We start from the raw sequence: 17,980 nt of genomic DNA, 5'->3' as shown, positions 1-17,980 counted from the left end.
ACTTTTCACCACTCTTGATGCTTAGCAATAGCTTGTCTGCACCTAGCTTTTTTTTTTTTCTTTTTTCCACAGAATACTTGAAACAAGTATACAAAAGGACTGCCTGAGCAGCAATTTTTAGCAGAAAAAAAAACTTATTTACAGAAAGCTCTGTTGTTAGTTAATTACACCTATTTATACAACAAGTTTTCTGAAGAGTAAAAAAGTAAACAAGATGAAAAAAAACAGAAACTTTCAGTTGCACTAGCAGGGAAATTTCCTGAAGTCCTCAGTTAGTGTAGGTAACCTAGATGTTTCCTTAGTTACGACGTTACCAAGATCATGACACACTTTTCTGCTATTCTCATGAAGTTTGCTGAAAATATTTTACCTTTTCATGTTCTTTCTGATAGGATTCAGATGCAGTATCATACTGATTTATTGGAGTATCTCCTAGATGAAAATGCTTACATATATCATTAAGGAAATGAGATTATGATAAACTGAGGTGCTTGTGACATGGATCATTGTGCTAATGATCAATATCACCGTCTTGTAGAATTTGCCACTCCTGCACAAGACATTTGTACATGCCGATTATAACCTATTAAGGTGTCATTTCAAGCTACTTTATTGCAAATTCATTAATATCAGCTGTTGCAGAGATTTTAGTGTAAAAGGAGAAATACATCAATTTCAAAAAGTGAGATACTGAATCGTGAGAGAAATAACATGCAGGCAGCATAGTCTTAAAACAAAACAAAACAAACAAAACACAAAACAAAACACAACAAAACACCTACATGTTTTTGCTGATGGTTGAACAATAATTTTCATGAAAGTCATGAGGTGTATGCAACATAGTTACCAAGAATACACACACATAGGCTATGTTAAGTTTGCAGACAGAAAGAAATGAGCTTTTAAAGTGAGGATTTATTTCCCTTTTGTAGGTCTAATTAGCATGCTTTGATTCTTTGGCAAAAGAAGGTCATGTGAAAAAAAACAGTTATCAGACTAGGTGGTGGAAACATCTGTGACAGCTGAGTTTAGCATCTGTGACTATTACATAAAGGCTAATAAATTATTTTACAGAGTGATTTCAAAGAAAGCATGGTTGATTAATTACTTTTATAATTTATAATTAATTTTGTAAACTTGAGACATACCTTCATAAGGCCATGCTGTGATGCTGTTTTCCTTTTGTTACAATGTTTATAAAATAACGTGGTTCACGTATAGTTGCATAGAACTGACTATGTTGATAACAATGGGGAATATTTTGCCAAATCTTTAATTTCTTTTCCTTTCAGAATAATATAATATGACCATGAACAGCAGACAGAGACTACTTGTCAGTTTGTATATGACTAATACTTACTGCTTCAAGCAATGAAACTCTATATTTTGGCTGAAAACATTGCTGTTCAAACATAAAAGGGAATAGAACAAATTAGGTTGTGGCAGTTTTTATTTAAAAAGAGTAATCCAGTTAAATTCCTTCTTTTTTAGTTAAGAATATTCTTTCAACTTTAATATCCATCTGTTCATCTGTCCATCCATCCATTGGAATTATTATTCCTATTTCATATTTTTTTTTCTTTTACTACTTAAACGTGATTATTGTCCTGGCAAGTCACTCATCCACCTGTTAGATGAGATAATAGCATTTAGAGCAAGAGAGTTAAGCATTGACTGGTTGTGTCTTTGCAACACTAAGATTAAATACCCCAGAAATATTTTAACTGTTAGTATCTATAGGAGACAGAGTTGAGAGAAAAGAAGAAAACAAAACCATACACAGTGCAGGCTAAGACATAATGCTTTGATTTTGGAAAACAGAGACTGTTGGTAAACAATGGTTGACTAATCAGAGGTTTACCATATTGCATTCTTGTCTCCAAGCTATTTTGCAGGCTGATTCTATGATTTTATACAGTGCCTTTAGGGGGTTAGCATGCATTATCCTTCTTAGGCCAACATTTTCTGCTACGTATGTTACATACAGCTATGTCTTGACAATAGCGCCTCTCAAAAGTCCTTTTTAAGGTCTTCTTTCATTTCTGGAAGCTGTTTCCATTTTCTTCAGAAGTCTTCAAACTCACTTTTTTATAGGAATAATTTGGTCTGAATGTTTCCCTTTAATTTACCTTGAAGCTAAGTTGTATTTCTGTGGCTGATTTTCTAGATTTTGTTTTAAGGCATCTTAGGATACTTGCATATCTAAAGTGTTATCAAATCAATTATTATATAGTATTGAAATACTAGCACTACATACTAGTGCAGCCCTTTTTTGCCGTGTCCTTCCTCCGTTCTCTGCTTTTACTGTGGCATTTACTCCTCAAAATCCTACTTCTGGCTAAACAGGAAATACCTAATTCAACATTTCTGTATCAGGTACAGAAAAAAGCACAGGACTGCTTATTACAAAGCAAGTATAAATTCCAGTTGCCCTAGGGTGGGCTGAGTAAAGGAAACCATCAGCGATCAAGCCAGAATCTGCAGCACAGACTTAAGAAATGTTAATTGTTCATTGCTGTCTTTTATCTTCTCTCTTTCTATTTCTGTGGGTTTTCCTCATTTATCTATTGGCAGTTTTACTGTGCAGAATATCAATGAAACAGTATTTAATGAATTGTCAGAAGTCTTTGGAAGTGATGCATTGTCAGCCTGTGTTCCTCTATTACAAATATTGACCCCAAAACGTAGAGACTAAAAGCCAAAATTAAAAAGCTTAGCTGTTCAACTTCAGTCCTGATGCCAAAACGGCACAGAGTTAACTGCTCAGAGACGAATTTTGTCTTTAAGCAGCAAAGGTATTTATTTCGTGCAACGCTAGGGAGCTAGCTGATTCGCACCGGACAAAGTAGCTTCAAAGTTTTCAGTGAAATGTTAGGTATTTTATACAGTTTTCGTGAGAAGTTACACATCTTTACATACATACTCATTTGATTTTGACACCTAATCATTCCATTCATAATAGGTGAGATCTAGGTGTAGTAGACCTTTCAATTTTCTTTGTTCAATGATTTCCTGACTTGATGGTCTCCTTTTCTCCTTCAGGTGCCCACTTTATCTTTTCTAATTATTCTGAGTACATTCCTTTCTCAACACAGAGCATCACCCAGAGCATTGTACCAAACTCATCCTGACTAATCTTTTTATTTTAAGACCTTGTTCTGTTTCAGTCCTGTTAAATGTTTGTTCTTACTATCTTGTATACAACTTTTATCAGTTAATCAAGTAACTCAAGTTTGCATGTATTGAGCAATTTAAAAAACCCATTCATGTAGATACACTCCCCAGTCTAAATACTTTCTTCACATACTCTTGTTTTTCCAAACACCAAAAGGTTTAATAAAGATTTTACCTGAGCATACTGTCCTTCCATTCATAAATGTTCTGTAACATTAGAGGTATGATCCTTGTAGTTCGAACTGACTCTTTCATTTTACTGGCTACCCGAATTGTAGGAACTAATTCTGAGGCTCAGTTGTTTCTATTGACCGGTAAATGATTATGAGAATGTCTCCATGACATTTGCTAAATATAATGTGAAATTTTCTAATGAATTATAAGTAATAAATACAGAATAAATCAGTTCTATGGTTAAAAGATGTCATGAAACACACTCCAGTGGTAGCTTGCTATGTCAAGGCATAAGAATATTAAGTAGATAAAGCTAAAAGAGGTAAGAGTTAGCAGGAAAACTCTGTTTTAAGAAGTCACAAGAGCACACAAAGATTTGAAGATATATACATAGGTGCTGTATACACTTAAGTCTGTTTTGAGTTTAAGTCAGATCTAACAATGGGCCCTAGTTGGAAGAAATAATAATAATAATAAAATAAAAATAGGGTTTGTCATAGAATCATATAATGATTCGGGTTGGAAGGGATCTTAAAGAACATCTAGCCCTAACCCTTTTCCATAGGCAGGAACATCTTGCATTAGATCAGGTCATGGAGAGCCCCATCCAACCCTGAACATTTTCAGAGATGCATCCACAACTTCTCTGCGCAACCTGTTCCAGTGTCTCACCTCCCTCATAGTAAAAAAATTCTTCATTATGTCCGATCTAAACCTGTTTTTTTCAGTTTAAAACCATTTCCCCTTGTCCTGTCACTATGAGCAATGGTAAAAAGTCTTTGTCTTTCTTAGAATCCCCTTTTAACTATGAAAAGGCCACAATAAGGTGTCTTCAGAGCCTTTTCTTCTCCAGGCTGACCAACTCTAACTCTTTCAGCCTTTCTTCACAGAGGCAGTGTTGCATTCCTCTGAATCATTCCCCTCCACTCCAGCTCTCTAATAATTCCCCCATGTTCAAGCATATATTTTACAGTCACTGTGCTTGTAAAAGACTGTCTGAAGAGAGTTCTTCACTGGTGTGAAATGCCACCATGCTTTTCCAGCCAGGAACTTGTGTTTACAACAATTTATTTTGGTAGTAGTCATTCATCTTAGTTTGTATTTGGTTTACTAATAATGTGATCAAATTTGAAAAAAATGTGGGGGCATACTGTCTATCCCTCTTTCCACAAATGTCCTCTGAATCTTGCAAGTCTCTCCTGGTCATACTATAAATGTACTTATTTCATTTTGTGGTCATATGATATATGTGTTCATTTTAGTTTGGAAACATCTAGACATCCTAATGACAATCTACATAAATGTTGGCAGTCAGAATCAGAATTGAGCTAGAGAAGATCAGATTTCCTCTTCATGGACATCCCATCCCTGTGGGCATCTTTTCCTCATGGGCACCTCTTTCCCATGGAGATCCCATCCCTGTGGGCACCTCTTCCCCATGGACATAGCTATGGGCACTGTCTCCCCATGGGCACCTCCTCCCAGTGAACCTCATGGGCACTGGTGTATCCTTCCCATGGGACCCTCATCCCTGTGGGATGTCATCTCCATGGATATCTCCCATCCCCATAGACACCTCCTCCTCATAGAAACCCCTCCTATGGGGAAGACTCCTGGGCACTCCCATGGACACCTCTTCCCCATGGACAGCTTTCCTTTGCATGGGTATCCTTATGGGCACCAACATCTCCTCCCCATGGCCATCCCATAGACACCCCCTCTCATGGACATCCTGGGTACCCTCATGGACATCCCATCCCTGTGGGCATCTTTTCCTCATGGGCACCTCCTCCCCATGTCCCCCTGGGGACACCTTCTCCCCATAGACACCCTCTCTCATGGGGAGGACTCCTGGGCACCCTATGGACACCTCCTCCCCATGGGCACCAACATCTCCAACACATGGGCACCCTCATGGACCTGTCTTCCTCATGGGCACCTTCTCCCCATGGGTACCTCCCCCTTGCATGGGCACCAGCATGTCCTCCCCATGGGCACCTTCTTCCCACAGACACTCCCATGGATATGTTCTCCCCATGGAAACCGTGCCCTTGAATGGGCATCTCCTGCCCATGGCCACCCTTGCCCTCCTTCTTACACAGGGGTCCACAGGTTATCCCCACGGGCACTGCCTCTTATAGGGGGCTCCTCATGGGTACCCCCTGCCCTGTAGCTGTGGGATGCAAGGAGAGGGGCTGGAGACTCATTCTCGGGGGTTGGGGAGGCACCTCACCACAGGTGCTGAGCAGGTGCTGAGGGTGCTGTGCTGCAGGGGTGCTGCGTGAGGTGGGCACTGACTTCACAGTGGATGCCCGGGCACTGACCAAGACTGGGGGGCCCTATGTCAAGGCCTGGGTGGTCAACCCCTCGGGTGCCAAGACCGATACCTACATCACTGACCACGGCGATGGCACCTACCGTGTGGACTACACTCCTTATGAGGATGGTGAGGAACCCCCACCCACCCTGGGGACTCCAAAACCCCCAGAGGACCCTGACACCCCCCACAGTGACCCCAACACCCACAGAGGACCTCACGTCCTGGGCAAACATCCTCCATCCCCAAGGTGGGGATCCCCAGAGAGGTGCCCCACATCCGCCCCCCAACCCACATCCAAGTGGGGACCCCCCCCTGTTCCCCCCCTGGCCGGAGATGTCCCCCTGTTCCCCCATAAGCAGGGACCCCCCAATTCCCCCAGGCAGGGACCCCCAAAACACCTTGAGGCCCCCCAAACCCCAACCAGGGACCCCCCAACCCCCTGACACCCCCATAGACCCCCAAATCCTGAGACCCTCCTTAGACCCCAGCCAGAGGCCCCCACAACCTCAACCAGGGAACCCCAAACCCCAACCAGAGACCCCCCAGTCCCAGCTCAAACCCCAACCAGGGACTCCCAACCTCCCTCCAAACTCCAACCAGGGACCCCTGAGACCCCCCTCCCCTCCATGGCAGGAGGGGAGTGACAGCCTGTCCTTGTATCCCCAGGCATGCACCGGGTGGAGGTGACATACAATGATGTGGCGGTCCCCAAGAGCCCCTTCCGTGTGGGGGTGGCAGAGGGCTGCGATCCCAGCCGTGTGCGGGCACATGGGCCTGGCCTGGAGGGTGGCCTTGTTGGCAAGGCAAACCGCTTCACTGTGGAGACCAGGTGGGCACTGGAACCCCCCTCCAGCCACCTCGCACCCCTGTCACCAACCCACCACCTCCAGCCCCTCCCATGGATCTGCCACCTCCATCCCATGTCACCAACCTGGCGTCTCTGTCTCATGCTGTGGATGTGCCACCTCCATCCTCTTGCATTGGATTTGACATCTCCATACCATGCCACAAATGTGCCACTTTCATCCTCTTGTACTGGATTGGCACCTCCAACCCCTGCCAGCAACCCTCCACATCCATCTCTTGCCATTTGACATGCCACTTCCATCCCATGCCACCAACCCCCCATCTCCATCCCCTGCCATGGATGTGCCACTTCCAACCTCTCTCCACCTGCTACCGATGTGACATCTCTGTCCCCTTGCCATGGATGTGGCACCTCCATCTCTTGCCACCAACATGGCATCTCCACCCCCTGCCGTCGATGTGCCACCTTACTCCCCTCAGCACACACATGCCACCTCCATCCCACTACTATGGACATGGGACCTCTGGCTGTTTGCCATGGAGGTGGTACCTCTATCTCACTACCATGGATGTGGCCCCCCCCAGCACCCACCATGGACATGTCACCCCTACACCAAAAGCCAGGCCACCCCTGGCAGCGTCCCTGAGTGGTGTCACATCCCCAGGGGTGCAGGCACCGGGGGGCTAGGCCTGGCCATCGAGGGTCCCTCCGAGGCCAAGATGTCCTGCAAGGACAACAAGGATGGGAGCTGCACAGTGGAGTACATCCCCTTCACACCTGGGGACTACGATGTCAACATCACCTTCGGTGGCCATCCCATCCCTGGTGCGTGGTGGGGCCGGGGGGGGCCAGGGGAAGCTGGGGGGGGCTGTGGGAGCCACCAGGGTGGCTGTGGGTTGGAGATGGTTTCCTGGGTGCTGGCAGGTAGGTGTGCTTGTGTGGACCCCATGTCCAACCCAGTGGTGACCCCATGGCCACGCTGGCCCCATGTCCACCCCCTGCTGTCCCCATGAACATGCAGACCCTATGCCCACACTGACCCCATGCCTGTGCTATCCCCACAGCCATAGCTTTGGTGTCCCCATGCTCATGTTGGCCCCGTGGACACACTGTCCCTGTGCCCGTGTTGACCCCATGGACACATTAACCCCACAGACCTGCTGTGCCCATGCCTGTGTTGACCTCACGGACATGTTGACCCTGTGCTGACCCCATGGCCATGCTGGCCCCTTGCTGTGCTCATGCTGTGCCTATGTTGGCCCCATGCTCACCTTGACCCTGTCCCCACACCACCCTCCTGCGTGCACTGATCCCTGCCCACTGCCACAGGGAGCCCCTTCCGGGTGCCGGTGAAGGACGTGGTGGACCCCAGCAAGGTGAAATGTTCAGGACCAGGGCTAGGCCCAAGTGTCAGGGCCCGGGTGCCCCAGACCTTCACTGTGGACTGCAGCGCAGCAGGGCTGGCACCTCTTGAGGTCACACTGCTGGGACCCTCTGGTATGTGGGGACACACGGCGGGGAGGTGGTGGGGGGCATGGATGGAGGGGGAGCCCGGTCCCATGGATACCCTTCCCCGAAGGGTGTCCAACCTCATGGATATCCTTCTCCATAGGGTGTCCTACCCCCAGGGACATGCTGCCTAGAGATGCCCTGCCTCCCTAGTGTGTCCAACCCCATAGGTCTGAGGCTCCATAGGGTGTCCTGCTCCATAGGGCATGCAACCCCATAGAAGTCCTGCCCCACGGCATGTCCTTCTCTGTAGAGTGCTGTGCCCTATGGCTACTCTGTTCTGCTCTGTGGCCTGTTCTCTGTGGAGTGCTCTGCCCCATAGATACCCTGTCCCATGGGATGTCTGGCCCTACGGCAGGCACTGCTCCATAGGGTATCCTGCCCTACATGATGCTGTACTCCATGGGATGCTCTACACCATGGGGCACCCTGCCCAAGGATGCCTCGTCCCGTGGGACGCTATACCCCACGGAGCACCCTGCCCTGCTGATGGCACCGGCCCACAGGTCTGGCAGAGCCCGTGGACGTACGTGACAATGGTGATGGCACCCACAAGGTCAACTACACCCCAGCCACTGATGGGCCCTACACTGTGGCCGTCAAGTATGCCGACCAGGAGGTGCCACGCAGGTGAGGACCACCACCCTTGGGTGACTGGGGAGGACACCCCCACCGCAGCGGGGGGGTCCCAGCACCCTGCTGACCAACCCACGCCCACCCACAGCCCCTTCAAGATCAAGGTGCTGCCCGCTCATGATGCCAGCAAGGTGCGCGCCAGTGGGCCAGGGCTGAGCGCCAGCGGCATCCCCGCCAGCCTGCCCGTTGAGTTCACCATCGATGCCCGTGATGCCGGTGAGGGGCTGCTCACTGTCCAGATCCTGGTGAGTACCCAGGGGCCATGCTGTGGTGGGGGGGCTGATCCCCAGGAGGTGATGGAGTGCTGGCACATGTGGGATGGGAGGCTGAGCACCCATGTGGTTCTCTTGTGCCTGTGCCGTGAGGCACTGGGGTCCTTGTGGTGTTTGTGGGGTGCCCTAGCACGCATGCCATAGGGTGCTGAGACCCATATGATGCCCTGGCACATATGCCATTGGGCGCTGCAACCTGCATGGTGCATCAGTGCTGCCCTGGCACCCATGCCATTGGGTACCGAGCCCCATATGGTGCCCTGGCACCCATGACATTGGGTGCTGAAACTCATATGGTGGTCTTCCACCCATTTAGTGGGGTGCTGAGCCCCAGTGCCCTGACACCCATGCCATGGGGTGGTGAGCCTTTGACATGCATGCTATGGGGTGCCGAGGCCCACATGGTGCATGGGTGCCATCTTGGCACCCATACCATGGGGTGCTGAGACCCACACAATGCCCTGGCACCCATGCTATGGGGTTCTGAGCCCCATATGGTGCTCTTACACCCATTCAATGGGGTGCTGAGCCCTATATGGTGCCCTGGCACCATGCCATGGGGTGCTGAGCCAGGTGGTGCCCGCAGGACCCCGAGGGGCAGCCCAAGAAGGCGGCGATCCGGGACAACGGGGACGGCACCTACACGGTCTCCTACGTCCCCGACCTGCCGGGCCCGCTACACCATCACCATCAAGTATGGGGGGGACGAGATCCCCTGCTCCCCCTTCCGCATCCACGCCGTGCCCACCGGCGACGCCAGCAAGTGCCTTGTCACAGGTGGGCCCTGCCCCATGGCATCCCTCGCTGCCCTGCGGCATCTCCCTGCTACCCTATGGCTTCCCCATGCCGGTCCACAGCATCCCTGTGCTGCCCCACAGATTGCCTACGCAGCCCCACAGCACCTCCATGCTACCCAGTGTTGCTCCACAGCATCCCCATGCTGCCCCACGCTGCCCCCCAGACTACCGACGCTGCCCCCCAGACTACCGACGCTGCCCTATGGCATCCCCACTGTTCTGTGGCACCCCCATGGCATCCCCCAAGCTTCCCCATGGCATCCCTGTGCTGCCCCATGGCATCCCCGTTGCCCCACAGCACCTCACCCCACCCCAGGCACCCTGCCTTGCCCCCATGCCACCCCATGGCTGCCCCCACCCCCCGCCCATAGCTGCTGCCCCTCCCAGCACCCCTGTCTGCCCCACTGCTGCCCTCCACCACACCCCTCCCACCCCACTGCTGCCCCCCAGTACTCCCCGCCCCTTCCCACCCCACCACTGTCCTCCACCACCACCCAGCCCTGCCCCATGGTGCAGTGGGGCTGAGTGGGTGCCCCCAGAGCAGAGCAGGACGTGTTGGCCCCCCGGCCCCCCCCCGGAGCCCCCCCGGCCCCCTAACACTGCCCCCTCACTCCTTCTTATTTGCTTTTCCCTGGTCTCTCTTTGCAGTATCCATTGGGGGCCATGGACTGGGTAAGTGGCGCTGGGGGGCTGGGGGGAGTTGGGGGGCTGGCATGGGGGTCCCAATGACCTTGACCTCCCACCAAACCCTCCTGCAGGTGCCTGTTTGGGTCCCACCATCCAGATCGGGGAAGAGACGGTGATCACAGTAGACGCCAAGGCGGCCGGACAGGGGAAGGTGACCTGCAAGGTGTCCACCCCAGATGGGGCTGAGCTGGACGTGGATGTGGTGGAGAACCATGACGGCACCTTTGATATCTACTATACTGCCCCTAAACCTGGGAAATATGTCATCACCATCCGCTTTGGAGGGGAGCACGTCCCCAACAGCCCCTTCCATGTCCTGGTGGGTGTTGTTGAGAGTCTGTGATGGGGTGGGATGGAGCTTGTGGTCAGCACCATGGGGTTGGGAGGCTGTGGTGGGCACCACGGAACTGAATAGGGGTCGGCGTGTAGACCATGGGGTTTGGAGACCGTGATGATCACCATGGAGTTGGGAACCCATAATGGGGTGCCATAGATCTTACACCTCCTCTCTGCCCCACGGCATCAGGCCACAGAGGAGCCCCCCCACCACCACTGAGAACCTCCGGCCCTTCAATCTTGTCATCCCCTTCACGGTGCAGAAGGGTGAGATCACAGGTATGGGGGCAGGGGGTTGTGGGGGGATTTTGGGGGTGCATGGACCAGGCTGTGGGCTGTGGGGCATGAACCACCCCTCCTCCCGGTGCCTGGCTGACGCAGTGGCCTCAGGGGAGGTGCGGATGCCCTCTGGGAAGACAGCACGACCCAACATCACTGACAACAAGGATGGGACAGTGACAGTACGCTACGCCCCCACCGAGAAGGGGCTACATGAGATGGACATCCGCTATGATGGCAACCATATCCCTGGTGAGACCACTGGGGGCTATGGGGAGCCTTGGGAGGCACTGGGAGGTGGCTGAGCAAGGCTGATGCCACCTTACCCTGGTTGGGCACCCATGGGTTGAGCAGCCCACCACGGTATGGGGGTGTCCCCATGGGTTCCCTGACTGTCATCCCATGTGTCCCCAGGGAGTCCCCTCCAGTTCTATGTTGATGCCATCAACACCCGACACGTGAGCGCCTATGGGCCGGGGCTGAGCCATGGCATGGTCAACAAGCCTTGCACCTTCACCATCGTCACCAAGGATGCTGGGGAGGGTGAGTGGTGGCCAACAGGGGCACCAGGAGGTCTGGGAAGGGTTTGGAGACCCCTCAATGCTACCATCAGGTTTTGGAAAGGAGCTGGGGACCCCCTCACGCCTCCTGACACCCAACCCATGCCCCTCAGGTGGGCTCTCATTGGCAGTGGAAGGTCCTTCCAAGGCAGAGATCACCTGCCAGGATAACAAAGACGGGACATGCACTGTGTCCTACCTGCCTACCGCCCCTGGGGACTACAACATCATCGTCCGCTTCGATGACAAGCACATCCCAGGCAGCCCCTTCACTGCCAAGATCACTGGTGAGATGGGACCCCTGTGGTCTTAGGAATAGCACTAAGGGCATTGGGACCTCCATATGACCATGGAGATGCCTGCATAGTTATGGCCATGGGGGCACCTGTATGGCCACTGGGAACCCATCACACAGCCGTGGTGTCCGTGTCCATCCCTGGCCACCAGGACCCCATCACATGGCTATGGGGACCTTGTGGGGCCTTGAGGACACCATCACATGGCCACAGGGACACTGTCCAGCTCCAGCCATGGGGATCCCATTCACACAGCCATGGGGACCATGTGCACGTGGCCATGGGGACCTCATCCATTCCCAGCCTCCAAGACCCCTTCACATGGCCTTGACCACCCTGCAGGGCCACCAAGACCCCATCACATGGTCCTGAGGACCCAGGCATAGGGCTTGAAGGACCCTATTCGCACATCTATGGGAATGCCATCCACCCCTGTCCTTGGGACCTTGTCCATCCCCACCACCACCTTGGGCTGCCATTCCCTTGGCCCCAGCTGATGGCATCTCTATAGGGGACGACTCCATGCGGACATCCCAACTCAATGTGGGCACCTCGACGGATGTCTCTCTGAAGATCACAGAGACAGACCTTAGCCTGCTGACGGCCAGCATCCGGGCACCATCAGGCAATGAGGAGCCCTGCCTACTCAAGCGGTTGCCCAACCGCCACATTGGTGCGTGGGGGACACAGGGACAGTGGACTGGAGACACAGTGACATGCACATGTGGGACCAGGAGGATGTGGGCACAAGAGAGCTGGGACATGGGATCTAGGGTGGTAGGCACAGAGAGAGGGTGATGCGGGAGTTGGGGACATGGGACAGGGGATGACAGGGCTGTGGTGTCACAGAGATGGGTGATCCCCTGGCATTGGGTGCTCATGGCTTGGTGGCTGCAGCCAGGGCACATTGCTGGTGGCTAGGGCCTGGTGGTGGTAGCCAGGGCTGGTAGAGGTGGCTGATATTGGTGTCTCCTGCCAGGCATCTCCTTCACACCCAAGGAGGTGGGCGAGCATGTGGTGAGTGTGAAGAAGAGTGGGCAGCACGTCACCAACAGTCCCTTCAAGATCCTGGTGGGGCAGTCGGAGATCGGGGACGCCAGCCGGGTGAAGGTGTGGGGCAAGGGGCTGGTGGAAGGTCACACATTCGAGGTATCTGAGTTCATCGTGGACACACGCAGCGCTGGTGAGACCACACTCCCTGGGACCACGGGTGGGGATGGTGTGGTCATGGTGGGGAGGTGGTGACTATGGTCATAGCCATGATGGGATGGTGGCCATGGCCAGAATGGGATGGAGGTTGTGGTTGTGGATGGGGTGCAGTTGTGGCCGTGTGAGAGTGGGATGGTATTGCTGTGGCTGGGGTTGGATGGTGGTCGTGGTGGTAGCATGGCCAAGGCCCAGAGGAGATGGTGGCCAAGGCCATGCCATGGCTGTGGCTAGCATAGGATGGGGTGGTGGCCGTGGTTATGGCTATGGCATGATCATGTCCAGGATGGGGTGGTGGCCTTGGTGTAGCCATGGCCAGGATGGGCTGGGCTAGTGGCCATGGTGTGAGCATGGCCAGGATGGGGACAGCAGCAGTGAGACATCTCTGAGCATGTCCCTGTGGCTTCCTAGGCTATGGTGGGCTGGGCCTGTCCATTGAGGGTCCTAGCAAGGTGGACATCAACTGTGAGGATGTGGAAGATGGCACCTACATCTGGTGCCTGGCAACTACATCATCAACATCAAGTTTGCTGACAAACATGTCCCAGGTGGGGACGGGGGGGACGAGGACACATAGGGTGGCACATGGGAACCCAGACCGCTGGGTCCCCTCATGGTGACCAGATCCCTGAGGTGGCTGTCACCCGCAGGGAGCCCTTTCACAGTGAAGGTAACAGGTGAGGGGCGCATGAAGGAGAGCATCACACGCCGGCGGCAGGCCCCCTCCATCGCCACCATTGGCAGCACCTGTGACCTCAACCTCAAGATTCCAGGTAGGGGCTGGCTTTCTTCCTCCTCTTCCTCCTCCTCTTCCTCCTCCTCCACGGGACTTGGGGATGGGGACAGGGAAACATCTTGGCCGCTCCAGCTCTGATTTCCGCCTCCTTCTTCGTTTTCTCCCTCTCTGTCCATGTGTCCGTGTCTGTGTCTGCCTGTGTCCTTCCATCCATCTGTGCCTCTGTCCCACGTGTCCATCCATGTATCCCTCTGGGTGTGCCTCCATCCCATGTCCACCCACGTGTCCATCCATGTGCTCATCTGTCCACACGTCTGCTTGTGCCTGTGATGATCTGCCCATCCACCCCTGCGCCTGTCCATCCCTGCAACCACCCTTACGTGATCCCTGCATCCTTCCATGTGTCCATCCCATCCCTATGTCCCACCCACAACTCCATCCTTTCCGTGCCCCCACCCATGCACCCATCCGTGTGCCCCTGCACCTCTCCCCATGCCGTCTCCGTCTCATCGGGTGCGGTGGCCGGCAGGGAACTGGTTCCAGATGGTGTCAGCGCAGGAGCGCCTGACACGCACCTTCACGCGGAGCAGCCACACCTACACGCGCACCGAGCGCACTGAGATCAGCAAGACGCGGGGCGGCGAGACCAAGCGGGAGGTGCGGGTGGAGGAGTCCACCCAGGTCGGCGGGGACCCCTTCCCCAACGTCTTCGGGGGCTTCCTGGCCCGTGAAGGCCTGGGCTCCTTCGGCTCCATCGCCCGTGGCCAGGAGGGTGGGTGCTGGCCAGCGGGGACCTGCGTGGGGTGGGAGTTGTGCTTGCACAGGGGCTGTGCGTGCGGGGCAGTGTGCTTGCACCATGGCTGGCGGGCAGTTGGGTGCAAGGGAGCAGCTTTCATGCATGCTGTGCTGGCATGAGGGCTGGCTGCACTTGCACAGGGAGTGTGCTTGCAGGGGACCGTGCTTGCACATGCACGGTGCACATGCAGGGGACCGTGCTGGCACCACAGCTGGGCTTGCACAGGAGTGGGCTTACACAAGTGTTGGGTACAGCTGGATGTGAGAGTGTGTTTGCACAAGGGCTGGGTGCACTGGGGCAAGGGAGCAGGCTTGCACAGGTGCTGTGCACACACAAGGTTTTGTGCTTGCATGGGGGCTGTGCATGCAGGGGAGTGGGCTTGCACCAGGGTGGGTGCAGTTGGACATGGGAGTGTGCTTGCACGGGGAGTGTGCTTGCACAAGGGCTTGGTGCACTGGTGCATCAGAGTGTCTTTGTGTGGGTGCTGTGCATGCAGGGCAGTGTGCTTGCACGAGGGCTGGGTGTGCTGGGGCAAGGGAGTGGTCTTGCAGGGGTGCTGTGCTGGCACGAGGGCTGGGGGCACTGGCACAGGGGAGTGTGCTTGCAGGGGCACTGTGCACGTGCAGCGGGATGTGGTTTGCACTACAGCTGTGCTTGCACGGTGGCTTGGTGCACTGGGGCATGCGAGTGTGCTTGCACAGGTACTGTGTGCTTGCAGGGCAGCACACTTGCACAAGGGCTGGACACACTTGCACATGGGAGTGTTCTTGCACGAGGCTGGCACTCACTGGAGAGGCTGTGTGCTTGCACAGGGGCTGTGTATCTCACGGGAGCTGTGTGACCTTGCACAGGGGCTGTGTGCTCACACCAGGGGCCAGCATGGCCCCCTCCCACACCAGGTTGCCTGTGCCCCTGGCATGAGGCCACGACACATGCCTGTGTCCCAGGAGCTCTGGGGACATACTCACACGCACAAGGCTGCCTTGCACATGCGCGGTGACCAGGCACCAGCTGCTGTGCTCACAAGAGAGGGTCTGTGCCCCTCACATAGGGACATGCATGGAGGTTGTGTGGGCAATGCTGGCCCTTCACGGAGTGGAGCCCTTTGCACAAGACACAAGCGAGTATACACACTCACGGGAGTGTGCATGCCCTTAGTGTAATTGTGCAAACTCACAGGCACGCATGCATGTGTCTGTGTGATGGCAAGCATGCAGATGCGTGCACGTGCTTCCAAGTGCACACACATCCTTTACACGAGGGTGCACAAGCGGGCAGCATTGTGCTCACAGGTGTGTGCATGCCCTTACCACAAGTGTGTCAAACTCACAGATCTGTGGCAGGCATGCACATGTTTGCAAGCATGTGCATGTGTGCACATGCTGCAAAAATGTGCACAGGTGGGTGAGCAACTCATGGAGGTGTGCATGCTTGTGCTTACAAGCGTGTGCATGCATGTGCACACATGTCCTTTGCCTGAGGGTGCACACTTACAGGGGTGGGCATGCCCTTAGCACAAGCACGCAAACTCACAGGTGTGTGTGCACATGCAAGTGTGCAGATGGGTGCACATGCTTTACAAGGCCCTGTGTGTCCTTTGCATGAGGGTGCACACTCCCCGGGGAGGATTGCACCCAGCAAGGGTGCGCATGCAGGCCATGGCGGGTGTTGGGGTGGCAGGGGGCTCCCCAGTGGGTGCTGGGGTGGTTGGGGTGATGAGGTTTGCCAGGGTGCTGATGTGCCATGGTGCTAGGGTGATGGGGTGCAAGGGTTGCCCTGGTGCTGGGATGCCCCTAGTGCCAGGTGATGGGGTGATAAATTGCCATGATGTCCTAGTGCCATGGTGGTGGAGAGATGGGGTGCCAGCGTGCCGTGGCTACATGGTGCTGGGGTGGTAGGGAGATGGGGGTGCCATGGTGCCAGGGTGCCACAGTGGCAGGGTAATGGCATGCCATGGTGCCATGGCTACACAGCTACTGGGCTGCTGGAGCAGCTGCTGGGGTGCCATGGTGCCAGGGTGGTAGGATGCCTAAGATGCCATGGTGCCAGGGTGCCCTGGCTACATGGTGCTGAGGCTCACGGGGGTGATGGGGTGTCCTGGTGTCCCCACAGGTGAGACGTCTCCACAGGAGCTGGCAGCGCAGGTGCTGAGCCATCGGGGCAGCGGTTTGAGGCGGAGGTGCTGGCAGGAGGCGCAGGGGTGTACAGCGTCCGCTTTCGTGCCCCAGGAGATGGGTCCCCACACCGTCAGCGTCAAGTACCGTGGGCAGCCACGTGCCCGGCAGCCCCTTCCAGTTCACCGTTGGGCCCCCTGGGGCGAGGGGGGTGCCCACAAGGTGCGGGCGGGGGGGGCACTGGCCTCCAGCGCGGCGTGGCTGGCGTGCCAGGTACGAGAGGGCAGTGGGGGTACCCAGGGCGCAGCTGGGGGGGATGGGGGTGTATACAGTGAGAGGGTGGGGTGGATGCACTTGGCAGGGGTATGGGGTGCAGTCTGGGGGGTGTGGGTGCAATGGGGGGTTATGGGTCTGGGGGGGTGAGGGTGTAGCTGGGAGGATGCAGGTGCTATGGGAGGGTGCAGTGGGTGGTGGGTGCTATGGGTGGGGGGTTAGGGGTGCACTTGGGGGGGTATGGGTGCATTTGGGGGGATGTGGGTGCAGGGGCCATGAGGGCATGGCAGGTGGGAGGGGGTGCTGGCCATGGGGTGCCAGAGGAAGACAGGGGCACCCATGGGGTCCGTGTCCTCCCCAGCTGAGTTCAGCATCTGACGCGGGAGGCGGGGGCCGGGGGCCTCTCCATTGCCGTGGAGGGGCCCAGCAAGGCCCGAGATCGCCTTTGAGGACCGCAAGGACGGATCCTGCGGCGTCTCTCTACCTCGGTCCAAGAGCCCGAGTGGGTCTGGGGGTTGCCCCCACCACTCCACAAAACACCCAACCCCCCCGGGGAACACGCCACACTCCCTGCCCAGGGCTGTGCACCGTGCTGGGGGAGCAGGACCCCTCGTGCAAGGTGGGACCCATGTGCAAGGGTGTCCCTGTGCGGGTGTCCCTGCGTATGGATGTGCCTATGCAAAGGTATCCCCAGGCGAGGGTGTCCCTGTGTGCGGTGTCCCTGTGTGAGGCTGCCCATGTGTCCCTAGGTAGACTACGAGGTCTCCATCAAGTTCAACGAGGAGCACATCCCCGACAGCCCCCTTCGTGGTGCCCGTCGCCTCCCACTCCGATGACGCCCGGCGCCTCACCTGTCACAGCCTTCAGGTGCCCAGGGACATGGGGATACCCCACTCACCTCCCGTGTCACCCTGCACCCCTGGCTCCCCAGGCATCCCCCAGTCACTCCTGGGCCACCTTGTGACCATGTGGCACCCTTGGGACCCCTGTGGTGCCAGCCTGTGCCC

The 17,980-nt window shown here is 54.9% G+C and overlaps 1 pseudogene; it reads left to right on the top strand.

The window, feature by feature from the left end:
• Positions 1-5,620: 5,620 nt before the first annotated feature.
• LOC121082069 lies at positions 5,621-17,840 on the top strand (annotated as a pseudogene).
• Positions 17,841-17,980: the final 140 nt, after the last annotated feature.

Source organism: Falco naumanni, unplaced genomic scaffold, assembly GCF_017639655.2.
Source record: "Falco naumanni isolate bFalNau1 unplaced genomic scaffold, bFalNau1.pat scaffold_242_arrow_pat_ctg1, whole genome shotgun sequence".
NCBI lineage: Eukaryota > Metazoa > Chordata > Aves > Falconiformes > Falconidae > Falco > Falco naumanni.
Note: the sequence above shows the minus strand (reverse complement) of the source record. Positions and strands in the feature narration are given on the sequence as shown.